We start from the raw sequence: 12,403 nt of genomic DNA on the forward strand, positions 1-12,403 counted from the left end.
GGGGCCACACCAGCACATTGGGGGATGGGGAGCGAGAGAGGGGACGGTACCCCAAGAATAGATAGCACTCTGCCCCGCCTCCAGAGGACCTCAAGTCACTGGAGAGCCGGCGTCCCCCAGCCCCTGCCCTGCTCCGAGGAAACGACGGCAGCAGGAGCTGCTAAGGGCCCCGAAGCTCTCCAAACAACCGCCCCACTTCTTCCAGGCTGGACCTCCCCCCGTTTCCTCCTCCAGCTGCCTCCGAACCCATAACTTGGTTGTTCCCAGTGCTTGCCTCTCTTTTTACAAATGGACACGGCCCCCCACTGGAGAGGGGGCCCCCTTCAAGCCCTGCTTGACTGCTCTGGAGTCCCGTCCACAGGAATCTCTATGGCCTTCCTAGCTGAAAGGGACTTCAGAGATCACCCTCGCCCACTTCTCCACTCCCTGAATAAATTCCCTCTCCCAGAGCCTTTGCTTGAACAGTCCCGATGGCAGGGAGCTCACTCCTTCCCTCACAGCCAGGTCGGATGCTAGTAGTTGGAAACATCTTCAAGCTGACTCCAGACTGATTCCCTTCCTATCCGTGCTCTCTGGGACAAGCAGAACAATTCTAGTCTATCCTCCATAGAACAGGTCTTCAGGCATTGAATGAGAATGAGCCTTCTTTTCTCCAAGCTAAACACCCCCAGTCTCTTTCTATGACAGGGTTTGAAGACTCTTCCCCATCTAGGAGGAAGGAGGGGGTAAAGGGAAAAGCTCCCCCCTCATTCCCACGCCGGCAGAGCTGCCAGCCAGCCAGACTGTCTTCAATAGCTCTCTGTGTGGCTGCTGGGATTCCTGGAGGAGGCCAGGGCTCTCGGGCCCTCCCTCAATGAGCTGTTTGTCCCGGCCAGCAGCGGCCCCTCCGTCTGACTTCTGGCCCCTGGAATCCCCCAAGGCTGAGCGAAGGCAGCTCGAAGCTCCCTTGGAAGGGGGACAGAGTGGGGCCACGAGGCAAACAGGGAAAGCCCTTGCTTATGAATCCTTACAGAAAATCAGAAAGCTTTATCTGCTGTGAAGGCCGTCAGAGTTGGGGATTATGGGTCATGATGAGTCAGAGGGTCTCTTCTGGGGATGTTTAAGGACAAACCCCTGTCAGTCTGTCTGGGGGTTAACTGCATCCTTTGGAGGACTTCTCCAAGTGCATATGTCCCAAGAACCTAACATCTCAGCAAGGACTGGAATATAGGGTCAGCAGGGAGGGGCTCAGAATCACAAAATCTGGCTTGGAGGACACCTAGAAGCCATCTAGACCAACGTATGCCCAAATGCTACTCCTGACCCAATACTCCCAAGGGGTTGGCTAACTTTGGGGAAGGCTTTCAGTGAGAGGGGACAGGGGACGTCCTTCCTGGAGTCAGGTCAGACCAGATAGAAGAGCCCATAGTTAGATTTTCAAATCGAGCTTTCTCAGTTTGTTGGGGAAAGTTACAAATTTGATTTATTGTTTTGTTGATTATCTAGACTGAAGTGAGAGAGAAAATGTTAACAATGCAGATTATTTCCTGAGTGCCTCCCTCTCCACCTCCACCCTCCAGCATTTTGATAAACAATTGCTAGCACACCCCTGGGAAGAACCTTTTACCTTTTAACACAAATCTTTCTACTGGATAGCTCTGATTCTTAGGGTATTTTCCCTTATTTTCAAGCCCAAATCTGCTTGCAAGTTCTTCCCGTTGTGCCAAGATCTGCCCTTTCCAGTATAGCCAAAGAAGACTAAAGCGGCGGAGCACGGTATTTTCACCTTTGTTGTTGTTGGTTTGTTTGCATTTTTCTTTCCCTTGGTTTTTTTCCCTTTTGGTTAGATTTTTCTTGCACAACACAACAAATATAGAAATATATTTAAGAGAATTGTACACCTATAACCTGTATCAGATTGCTTGCTGTCTTGGGGAGGTTAAAGGAAAGAGGGAGAAAAATTTGGGATACAAAGTCTTACAAATAATGAATGCTGAAAACATTGTGACCCTGGGCAAGTCACTTAACCCCAGCCTCAGGAAAAAAAAAAAAGGAAGAAGGCCAGTCAGTTTGAACTAGGTCCCAATTTAGGTGTACAATCAATTTATCAACAAGTTAGGGGCCTAACACTGGCTAAGCATTGTGTCAGGTATTGGGGGCACGGAAACAAAATTGTCTCTGTCCACAAGAACTTTCATACTGATGGAAGAAGCAATGAATGCCAACATAAGGCTATGTCAAGTAAATTAACAAGCTGTTGGGGGTGGGGGACTACTTAGTAGATGGGAAGGATCAAGAAAGGCATCAGGGCACAGCGACCACTTAATCTGAGCTCTAAAGGAAGCTAAGGATTCTAGGAGACAGAGTTGAGAAGGGAGGGTATTCTAGGCCTGGGCCCAGCTTAGGCAAAGTCACAGAGCAGGGAGATTGTATATTGTGTAAGGATCGGCAAGGACAGTGCTGGAAGGGGAGTGATGATAAACCTGGTAAGGGAGATAACGATTGTGAAAGGCTTTAACTGGGCTTGATTCTGGTGGCCACAGGGAGCCCCTGGTCATAGGCCATGCGGCCCGTTCTTTGGGAAGGTCACTTTGGCAGCTGGCGGACGATAAACTAAAGCAGGGAGAGGTCTGAGGCCAGGTGACCGAGGAGGATGGAATCCCATTACTTCTTTCTGAGATCTCTACCATCCTTTTCTGGATCCTCAATAACAGTGCCTGAATTAATTCCCTATTGAAAAATGTAATCCCCTGCTCTGAGATTTCACGGTGCTAACGGGTGATTTTTGGATAAGGGTTCCCCATTGCACCCCGCCCAGCCCTTGAGACTGGTGGTACGTTTCCCCAGGGTTGGGAGCATCACCACACTTCTCCTGCCCCCAACCCACAGCTCTCACCAGAAGCAAGCCCCCACTGAGCTGAGGTTCACTTCCTTGGCTCCTGTAAGGGAGGGAAGCAGGGGAAGGGAGGCCCCTTCTCCTAAAACATCCCCCAGAGTCCTCTCAGACCTTGGGATAGCTCAAGGACAAGGCGAAAGGAGGAAGACAACACTTCCCCTCCACAAAAAGACCGGTGAGAAGCAGAAATGGAAGTTCCCCAAACAGGCACTTCCTGCCAATTAATCTCAGCTTTGGAAGGAGCCCTGCCCTTGCAGAGCCTGGAAGCAGGACGGGGCACCGTGGGCTGAGAAACGATCCAAGAAGGAAGAACAGCCTTGGGAGATCTGTGTTTGAATCACCTCCACTGCCTCTTAGTTAGCCCTAGCACTCTGGGGGACCCCAGTCTGTAAACCAGGCAGTTGGATTAAATGACCTCTAAGGTTACTTTCAGCTAGAAAATTCTAAAACGCCTTTATTCCTAGTCCAGAGAGCCTTGGCTCTAAAATAGCCTCCTTTTGAGCTCTGAGAGAGAGCTTGGAGGAACACACGTACACACCCCACCCCCCAGACAGCCCGAACTTTGAGGTTCCTGGGGGGAAGTGATTCGGCCGACCTCGGTGAATGCCCAGCCACCCTAGTGAAAGGGAGAGCACTTCAGGCTTCTGACCCTCGCTGGCAGACTTCCAGGGCCTGACTTCAGTCATCCGGGGGCAACATTTTGAATCCCACCCAGAGTCCACAATAAAGCCACAAACAGTGTCCCATTGTTTCTCCCCATTCTCAAACACCATCTTTAAAAATCAGCGAAAAGGAGACAGTCACACAGTTTTGCCAGGCACAGTGTGGGTGTGGTATGTCCCGGTTTCTCCAAGGAGCCACATGCCCGTTGGCAAGTTGGCTCCAGGCGCCCCCACCATTCCAGGCCTCTCACCACCCCTGAAATCCTAGACCTGAATTCAAGAGAAAAAACAAAACCTTCCTGGCAACTTCCCTACACAGCATGGACAGAAATTCCTCACCCCACCTCCCCAGGGCAAAAAAAGCAGCCTTCTCTGCTCCACTGAGAAATGGTCTGTTAACCCTCCTCCTCCCTTCCCCTAAGCCTGCAGGTAAAAATCTAGGTGCCCTTGTGGAATAGCACAGGTGGCCCCCACGTGCCGGCATGTGGAAGAAGCAAGGCTGTCCCTTCCCTCTCCCTTCTGCAGGGATAGTGCAAGCTTACGCCTGGCTCTCCCACCCTTCTGAGACAGTAGTACTGGCAAAGGAAGATCTTATCTCCAGGTCCAAACAAGGTCTCCCAAAACATACCCAAAATGTGATTTTCTACCCCCCTACTCCCCAGCTTATTGTCTAGGGATCAGGCAGCCTCCCTCACAAGAGATAATTACTAAGCAGGAAGGACCCAGTTCTCTGCCTTCTGCTCTTCCAAAAGACTTAGTCACTCCTGAATAATGGGGGGAAGGGGATGGGCCCAGGCACTATTACTCACTTAAAGGCCTTCAGTGACAGTTACAGACGGACAGACATATGGGCAGAAAGAATTCTAGCTTGAAGCATCCTATCTGCTTGGGCCAATCCCAAACCTCCACTTCCTAACAGTGTCTGGAATCTTGGGGATCCAGCTGAGACAGGCTGGGATTATTTCTTATAGTGGAAGGTCCCTCACTTCCTGACGAAGGCGATCCTGAATGTCTGTCTCATAGGGAGACCCTTGAAAGACTGTCTCTGGCAGGCCCTCTCACTCACCACACTCAGCATTGACTCCCAGCTGCAAAGGCAGCTCACAGATCTGCAGAGTATTCCCATTTCCCCAGAGCTGAGTTTGGATCCTGCAGCTGCTGCTGCTGCATGTGTGCATGCATGGTGCTTTGCTCCAGTACATGAATGTTTGTGTGGGTATACGTGTGGGCATGTATTTAGGACTAAGTGCATGTGTTTATGGATATAAATGCATGCAGATGAAGAATTTTGAGGGACTGCACTTGTGTTTGAGGGCATTTGTGAAATGTGTATCTGTGCTTAAATGTGTGTTAAATGTATATATATATATATATATATATATATATATATATATATATATATATATATATATTTTAAAGTGTGTCCCTGTACATGTTCCCCCAGACTCAGGTACCTACCTTCTGTTTGCAGATGTGCCTGTCAGAGGCTCCTCCACAAACACAGCTCCCACTTATGCCTGTTCCAAAGCCTGCTCTCAGCACTAGTTTCTATGACACCGATTTTCAAGAGTTCTGTCTCGGTGAAATGTCTGATTTTTCATACATCAGGAGCCAGAGATGGGGGTGAGAAGGTGCGGCAGAGCCAAAGGCTAAGGCCAACAAAGTGTTGTGTTATACAGGGAAGTCCTTCCATCTCTCTACCTCCCTTGAGTAAATAGCTAGTTTCAAATTGCAGAAAGAAGAATTAAAGTCAGAGCTTCTTAGCTACAGAAGTTACTAAGGCAGTGAATAGCCATGGACTTTCAACTCTTAGAGGGCCTGAATGAGAACTAGAAAGTCTGGAATCTGCCTGGGATGGTGCAGGTGGAAGCTCTCTGGCCAGGAGGTAAGGGATGTAGGAAATGACTTGTGAAAGCCATTTTCAGGCTAAGGTCTCTGTCTTTGTTCCATGTTCCATGTTGACAGGTCGTGTTTCCTAAGCTTGGAAAGGGCCCATCCTTTGGAGGCACAAATCCAATCCCCATATACAAGAAGACAGAAAGCTGTCCCCAGGATGAGACTGGAGGGTATCGTCATTCCTCCACCTGCCAATGACATGATGCTTCCCTCTCTCACCTGGACAGGAATTCCCACATGTGAGTCCAGGTCACTACAGCGACAAGGATTCTGTCTCTAGGAGGCCATAGCGAAAAAACATATATTTTGCCTGGAAGCATCCCTCTCTCATAAATACAAATGCTTATCTTCACAAAAATGTTCATCAGGTTAGTGAAGTCCCATAGGAAAAGATACAGAATCACAAGGTTGGAGCTAGAAGGAATCTTAGATTTGATTTGGTACAATGCCCTGATTGTTCATAGATAGGGAAACTGAGGATCAGAGAAGGGAAGTGATTTACCCCTTTAATAATAGGGCTAAAATAAAGGTAGGCTACGTGGCAGTCTGAATTCATTCTCTCAGAAACAAGAGGAGAGATTCTAAGAGGGATTTTGAAGGTATATGAGGCAGGAACAGCATAAAAGGTTTGGAGGTATCTTGAGAGGAACAAGGAAAGAAGTTGAAGAGTGAGGAGGGAAGATCCTGTCTCCCCAAGACAAACTCCCCCCTCTCTCACTGTGAAGAGTTCCTAGGGTCCAGATTCAGAAATAATAGGTAACAATTACACGAGGTTCATTTTAACGTACCAATGCAGACACTTCCTTTTACAACCCCCTGAGAGCACAATTCCTCCTATCATCTATGGGAGCCCAGACTAGCCTAGAAAAAATATAAGGGTGGGCTTTACAAGGAACATAACTAATTCCAGATTCAGGTACCGGATCCTGGAGCTTCCCCAGGACAAAAACAAAACAAAACAAAACACAGCTCAAAACCCTCCTTTTTGTATATTCCTTTCCAGAGAGGTCTCAGTCAGTCGCATCTCCTTCCAGATGATCTGAAGTCAGCCTGGGCAGCCACCCAGCAATGCCCCACCCCACTGATAATGACATAGTTGATAAAAAAGAGCTGGCAGAGAACCCCAAGGAACATGTGTTTAAAAACGTGACAATGACCAGGCAGCCAGCCTCCTGGGACCACTCAGGTACCTCAAAAGAAAATTAACACCAAGTATTAAACCACAACAGGGAAGCCAGGCCAGGATACAGTCTTTCCAGAGTTTCCTTGGGAAAACAGGCCTTTGCCTATTTTGCAAAGCAGATGATTCCCAGTGAAATTAATTTCAATAAGGTGAATACTTTTTCCCCATTGATTTCCATTATAAAATCAGAGATGTGTTCCCCAAGAGACCTAATCATAAACTCAGGTGAATTGTATCTATCTTCATGGGACACTGATGCTATCTAGACTCATCCATAGTTCCTCTACTTTTTCACCACCTATAATAACTTTTTTTTTTTTTTTTTTTTTTTTTTTTTTTTTTTTTTTGAGGCTGGGGTTAAGTGACTTGCCCAGGGTCACACAGCTAGGACGTTAAGTGTCTGAGACCAGATTTGAACTCGGGTCCTCCTGACTTCAGGGCTGATGCTCTATCCACTGCGCCCCCTAGCTGCCCCTATAATAACTTTTGCTGAATTGAATTCCTTCATAGTACTTCTCCCTCTAGGGCCACTCTTGCCCAAAGCCACTTTCTTGGATCATTTCTCCAGTTTATGAGGTTGTCCTTATTCTGTGGCCATAGACCCTAGAACACGATTTCTTTCCTTTTCCTTCTGTTTGAGTATTTATATTCTGGATATCTGTAGTTATTGTTGTTGTCATGTCTGACTCTTTGTGACCGCATTTGGGGTTTTCTTGGTAAAGACACCAGAGTGGTTTGTGATTTTCTTCCAGCTCATTTGACAGTTGAAGCAACCAAGACTTGCCCAGGATCACACAGCTAATGAGTGTCTGAGGTCAGATTTGAACTCAAGAAGGTAAGACTTCCAGATTGCAAGCCCAGCACTCTATCCACAATGCTACCTAATAGCTAAAGCGCTGGATTCGGAAACTATTTCACTAATCAAAGTTTCTGCCATGAAGCTTAAAAATTCCACAAAATTGTCGCTTAGCCTTCTATAAAATGAGTTGGTTCTGCTGCCAAAACTAAATTCAAAGTCAGTCTGGATTATTTGTTTTTCCACTAGAGATGAGGTAACTAACCATCTTGAGTAAAAAGTTTCCTTAAGTTAGAGGTTCCCCCAACCTCCTTCTGATGAGGAAATGTTGATTTCTTCCAAGTTTTAAGCTCATTTACTCTCAGGAAGGGACTGAAAAAAACCCACAGAGCTCTGGAATGGTGGGTAGAGTGGGAACAGCCAAGTTGGAGAGCGACCAGTAAGACTTGAAGATCATCTGATTGGTCATGTTGCCAATTTGCCAACTCCTCAATAATGAGAAAAACAGATGGGTCATCCTTATATCTCATGACAACCCAAGAAGCACAGCAAACAAATATTCCTTTACATTTCAGTCAACAAACATTAAGTGCCTACTGTATACAGGGCATTCCCTTTGAGAAACTAGTACAAAGAGATATAGAGAATTCCTCACTGCACCCTCCCTGAAGTGATTCAGACTACACCAGATGTCTTAGGTTGGTGCTGAACCAATGGATGACCTTCCCTTGAATTCAGAGTACCAATGCCTGACTTAGGAGTCCAGATTGAGAATAAGGGGAAAGATCCAACGTCCAAATCTAGTTCACCCAAATGTGTAGAAAAGAAATAAAAAGAACCTTCCACACATTGGAGAAAGAAGTAAAAAAGCATCTATAGAAGGCTAAAAAGACCCAAAGGCCATCTGACCCAATATATATGTATTCATGTGCTACTTATGGCACCTTGGCCAATTTCTCCTGTCAGCCAGTCAACAAAGAACATGAATTGACCTCTGAGAAGAAAAAAAGTATGTGTGTGTGTGTGTGTGTGTGTGTATCCCGAAACTAACAACACCAGTCCCAAGGATAGGTTGAGAGAGGATGATGATGATGATAGCTATCATTTATATGGTTACAGAACAATTTACAAATATCATCTCACTTGGTCCCTAAAGCAACTGAAGCAAATAAGTGCTGTTATTATCCCTGTTTTACAGAGGAAGAGACTGAGGTTAAGTTAGGGTCGGCTGTTAAGTGTCTAAAGGCGTATTTGAATTCAGATCTTCCTGACACCCTGTCCGACACTATTGACTGCACCCCCCGCTGCCCCAGAACTGTCTTCAGTTCTTTCTCTGGTAACAGGAGACTCCTCTTCCAGAGGTTCTCCAATCCCTAGAATGAAGACTTTATTCTGGCTTCCCCATTTCTCTTTGTTTCTCCAATCTTCCCCAAGGAACGGGGCAGGCAGATTGCTCTCCTTTACCTTTAGGGTGGCTCAGCTGGGAGCCCTAGACTAGGTCTGGGAGTCAGGTGAGTTGGGTTCCTCTGTAAGTTCCAACGTTTACTGATCATTAATTTCTCTGAGCCTCATTTTCCTCATCTTAAAATAGGGATAAGACTCATACTAACTACTTATTAGAGTTGATAAAGCAGAAAAAGTTCTTTATTAACTGTTGTTCTTTAGAGCACATTAGAACTACCACTGAAGAACATTGTTTCTATATTACTAATTTTTTTACTTTTTTGCACTTATTTTTTAAAATAATAGCTTTTTAGTTTTCAAAATACACGCAAAGATAGTTTTCAGCATTCACCCCTGCAAAACCTTGTGTTCCAAATTTTTTTTCCTCTCTCCCTCCTCCTTCCTCCCCTAAACAGCAAGTAATCCAATATAGGTTAAAGATACAATATTTCCACATTTATCATGAAGAGCAATGCTTCTAGAATTAATCCCAAGGCATGGTGTTCCCTGGACTAAGACAGACATATCTGGAGGCCCTTTCATTCCAGATAGTTGTAGCACCATTGGGGGTGGGTCGTTGGAAGATACAGCTGGAAGGGGAGCAGTTCTCATCCATTGGACAGATGTGTAGTATATCTGATCCCCAGAGCTTGGCCACTCTTGAATTTTTCTGAAGGAGCACAGAAACCAGATGGTGTGCCCAGATAAAAACTGGCAATATTAATTAGCATTTGGGTTCCATAAAGCACAAATGTATAAATAGAGACAGTGTGAATGTAGCTGTCCTTGTGTATTGACACAGACCCTAAAGGCCACATTTCACCCCTACGTTCCTCCCCCACTCCATACACACACACATATATTGCAAATGGGGAAGAGAAATCTGCTTGGTGCATCTTTGTGCCCTTGGCTCTCAGATGAATCTCAGACCCCAAAGCTCTCCCCAGAGATTGAGCCTGGTGGGGGGCTGAGAGAAAACCCACACTTGGTGCTGTTCAACTTTGGATCTTTTCCCTGAAAAAGGCCTGTGGGTGCTCAGGGATTTGCTTGGGGAACCTCTCTGGGGTTCAGACTCAGAGGATGCTCAGGTGGGAGAGAGTAGAAGCTGAGGCCCGGAGACAAACGGGGGAGACTGTTTTGCTTGCTGTCTCAGTTGTACGGTCCTGTTATTGAGAGGCCCTGGCAGACCGCTGGCTAGTACGCTGGAAGGGGCATTGGTTCGGTGTTAGAGAACCGCTTTGGGTGTTTTCTACATGGCCTACCAGGAAGTAACTTAACCCCCCAGCCCCAGTTTCCTCACTTCAAAGGGCGGGGGTGGTCTACCTGGCTTCTGGGGTCATCTCTAGCAATGAGCCAACTCTAGGGCAATGATCTTTCAACCGAGACTCCCTAGAGCCAGCACATGGCTGGCACTGTGCGAGTCAAGGAGAGCAGGGGAAATCGGGGGCTACTTCTGCTCCCCGACGGCAGAGTCCGGGTCCCCCAACCAGTTCCAGCCCTCGGCTCCGCGAAGCCAGCCTCCCTTCTCCCCATCTCGCCCTCCGGGAGCCGGGCGGAGTGGGGCGGTCAGTGCCCCCGGGGCTCGGTCCTGCCCTCACCTGCTCTCGGCGGGCTCTGGCTTCCGACTCCGAGTCCGCTGCCGCCCCGTGCCCGGCCCGATCGGCGCGCCGCGCTCCCAGCTCTGGGCCAGGCTGTGCCAGGAGCGCCCGGTGCCCGCCGCCTACGGGGAAGGCAGGGAGGCGGGGAGCGGCGGGGTCCCTCCCAGCGCCGGCCCAGAGCCCGCCCCGCCTTCCACAAGTTGCTCCGGGGTGGAGGAAAAGCCCCTGTCCTAGTTTAAGGGCGACCAGGAGTCTCAGGTGTAAAGAGAAAGGGGACCCAGGGAGCACAGTAGCCACCAGGGACCCTGATTCCTCTGGGAATTCCTCCCGCGGGAGATGCAGAAAGTGCACAGAGATGGATCGGGGGCGGAGGGAGGAGCACGGGGAGTGGGCAGGAATCTAGAAGTCAGGTTTCATCTTGCTGTGCTCCGGGAGGAGGGAATCGTGGGGCAGTAATCCTGGATTTTTCTTCTGCACCAGGCGAAGAGGTTCCAAAACTGGGTGAGTAACCGCTCTCCGAGTCTCCAGGCGGCCCGAGTTGAAGTGAAGGAAGTCCGCTCTTTGCAACCTGTGTGACCATGGACAAGGCATCTCTACTCCTCAGGGTGTTTCCTTAATTGTAGAATAAATGAGTAAGACTAGATCTAAGGTCTCTTCCGGCTCTGAATCCCGTGACCCAGTGACTCACCGAGCCCACTCTGTGGTACCCGGGGTGGGAGGGGGAAGGGCCTTTCTTCTCAACATGTGAGGAACAGATTCCCTCTGTTTACCCTCACCCCTTCTCCTCTCCATCACCTCCCAGAGATGGACAGCTCCTGCTGGACGTCATGGGAAATGGTAACACTAAATCACTGGGGAGAGCTCCCGAGTGAAGCTTGGAGGGTGGGCTGGAGCTTTCCTTCCCCTCCTCAGAAGCCTTGCACTCAGGACGCAGAACCAAGGACCCTCAGTGGAGTAACTGGGAGCTGTACTGGGAAGGATGTCTTCCCATTTATGGATACCACTGTCCCTCTACCAGCACCTCCTCCTCCCTCTGGCTCCTTATGATTGGTTTTCAGACCCTGGGGCTGGCTTAGTGTCAACTGGGCCTGCAGCGGATCTAAATGCTTCTAGCATGAATCTATACCCAAGGTGAGAATAGTAGGGTTGGATTATGGCGATGGGGGGAGTGCCTCTGCTGGATTATAGGGCATCATGGGAAGATAGATTGGAATCTAGAAGGGATATCCTATTCAAAGAGACAAGTGACCCTCCCATCATACAAGCAGCCATGTGGCAAAGCCTTAGGTTTTCAGACTTCAAATACACTAAGTTCACTACTACATTAGGTTGCCTCCTAAAATAATGGAAAAGGAGAAGAGGGTAATTGCTGAGGAAGAGAAAGGAAAGAAAGAAGGAAGAAGAGAGGAAAGGAAGAAAGAAGGGAGAGAAAAAAGGAAATAAAAAAGAATGAAAGAAAGGAGAGAAAGAAAAAAGAAGGAAAGAAGGAGGGAGAGAGGGAAGAAAGAAGGGAGAGAGAAAGAAGAATGAAAGAAGGAAGGGAGAAAGAAAAAAGAAGGAAGGAAAGAAAGAAGAAAGGAAAGGAGGGAGAGAGGGAAGAAAGAAAGAAGAGAGAATGAAAGAAAGAAGGAAGGAAATAAAGAAGGAAAAAGTGAGGGAGTTAAAAAGAAAAGAAGAAAAAAAGGAAGGAGAAAACTCCCCTCAAGCCTGGAACGCACAGCATCAGCCTTGATCCAAACCTTATTTGTACTCCCTCTTTTGGCCTTGGCCTAGATATCTGTAGCCCTATCTTGTTGCTTTCTGCTGAAGGAATTCTACCCCATGCCCCACCTTAAGAGCCCAGCCCAGTCCCAAAGCTTGGACAGGGAGGCCTTGGCTGTTCTACAGAAACGCAGTGGATCATTCAAATGTTAGAAAAGAACTTGAAGTACAGTCTGAGTTAGGCAGGAA

At 47.8% G+C, this 12,403-nt stretch overlaps 1 protein-coding gene across 3 annotated transcripts in view; it reads right to left on the bottom strand.

Annotated features, from left to right (window-relative positions):
* Window positions 1-12,073, bottom strand: part of LOC141555818 (dual specificity testis-specific protein kinase 1-like) — a 40,408-nt gene extending 28,335 nt beyond the window's left edge. For 2 of the 3 annotated variants that reach the window (XM_074289080.1, XM_074289079.1), the window contains exon 1: window positions 10,454-12,073. The gene's annotated coding sequence lies outside the window, so the exon portion shown is untranslated. The remainder of the gene's footprint in view (window positions 1-10,453) is intronic. The other variant, XM_074289078.1, reaches the window with a different exon arrangement.
* Window positions 12,074-12,403: the final 330 nt, after the last annotated feature.

The sequence above is a fragment of the Sminthopsis crassicaudata genome, chromosome 2, assembly GCF_048593235.1.
Source record: "Sminthopsis crassicaudata isolate SCR6 chromosome 2, ASM4859323v1, whole genome shotgun sequence".
Classification (NCBI taxonomy): domain Eukaryota; kingdom Metazoa; phylum Chordata; class Mammalia; order Dasyuromorphia; family Dasyuridae; genus Sminthopsis; species Sminthopsis crassicaudata.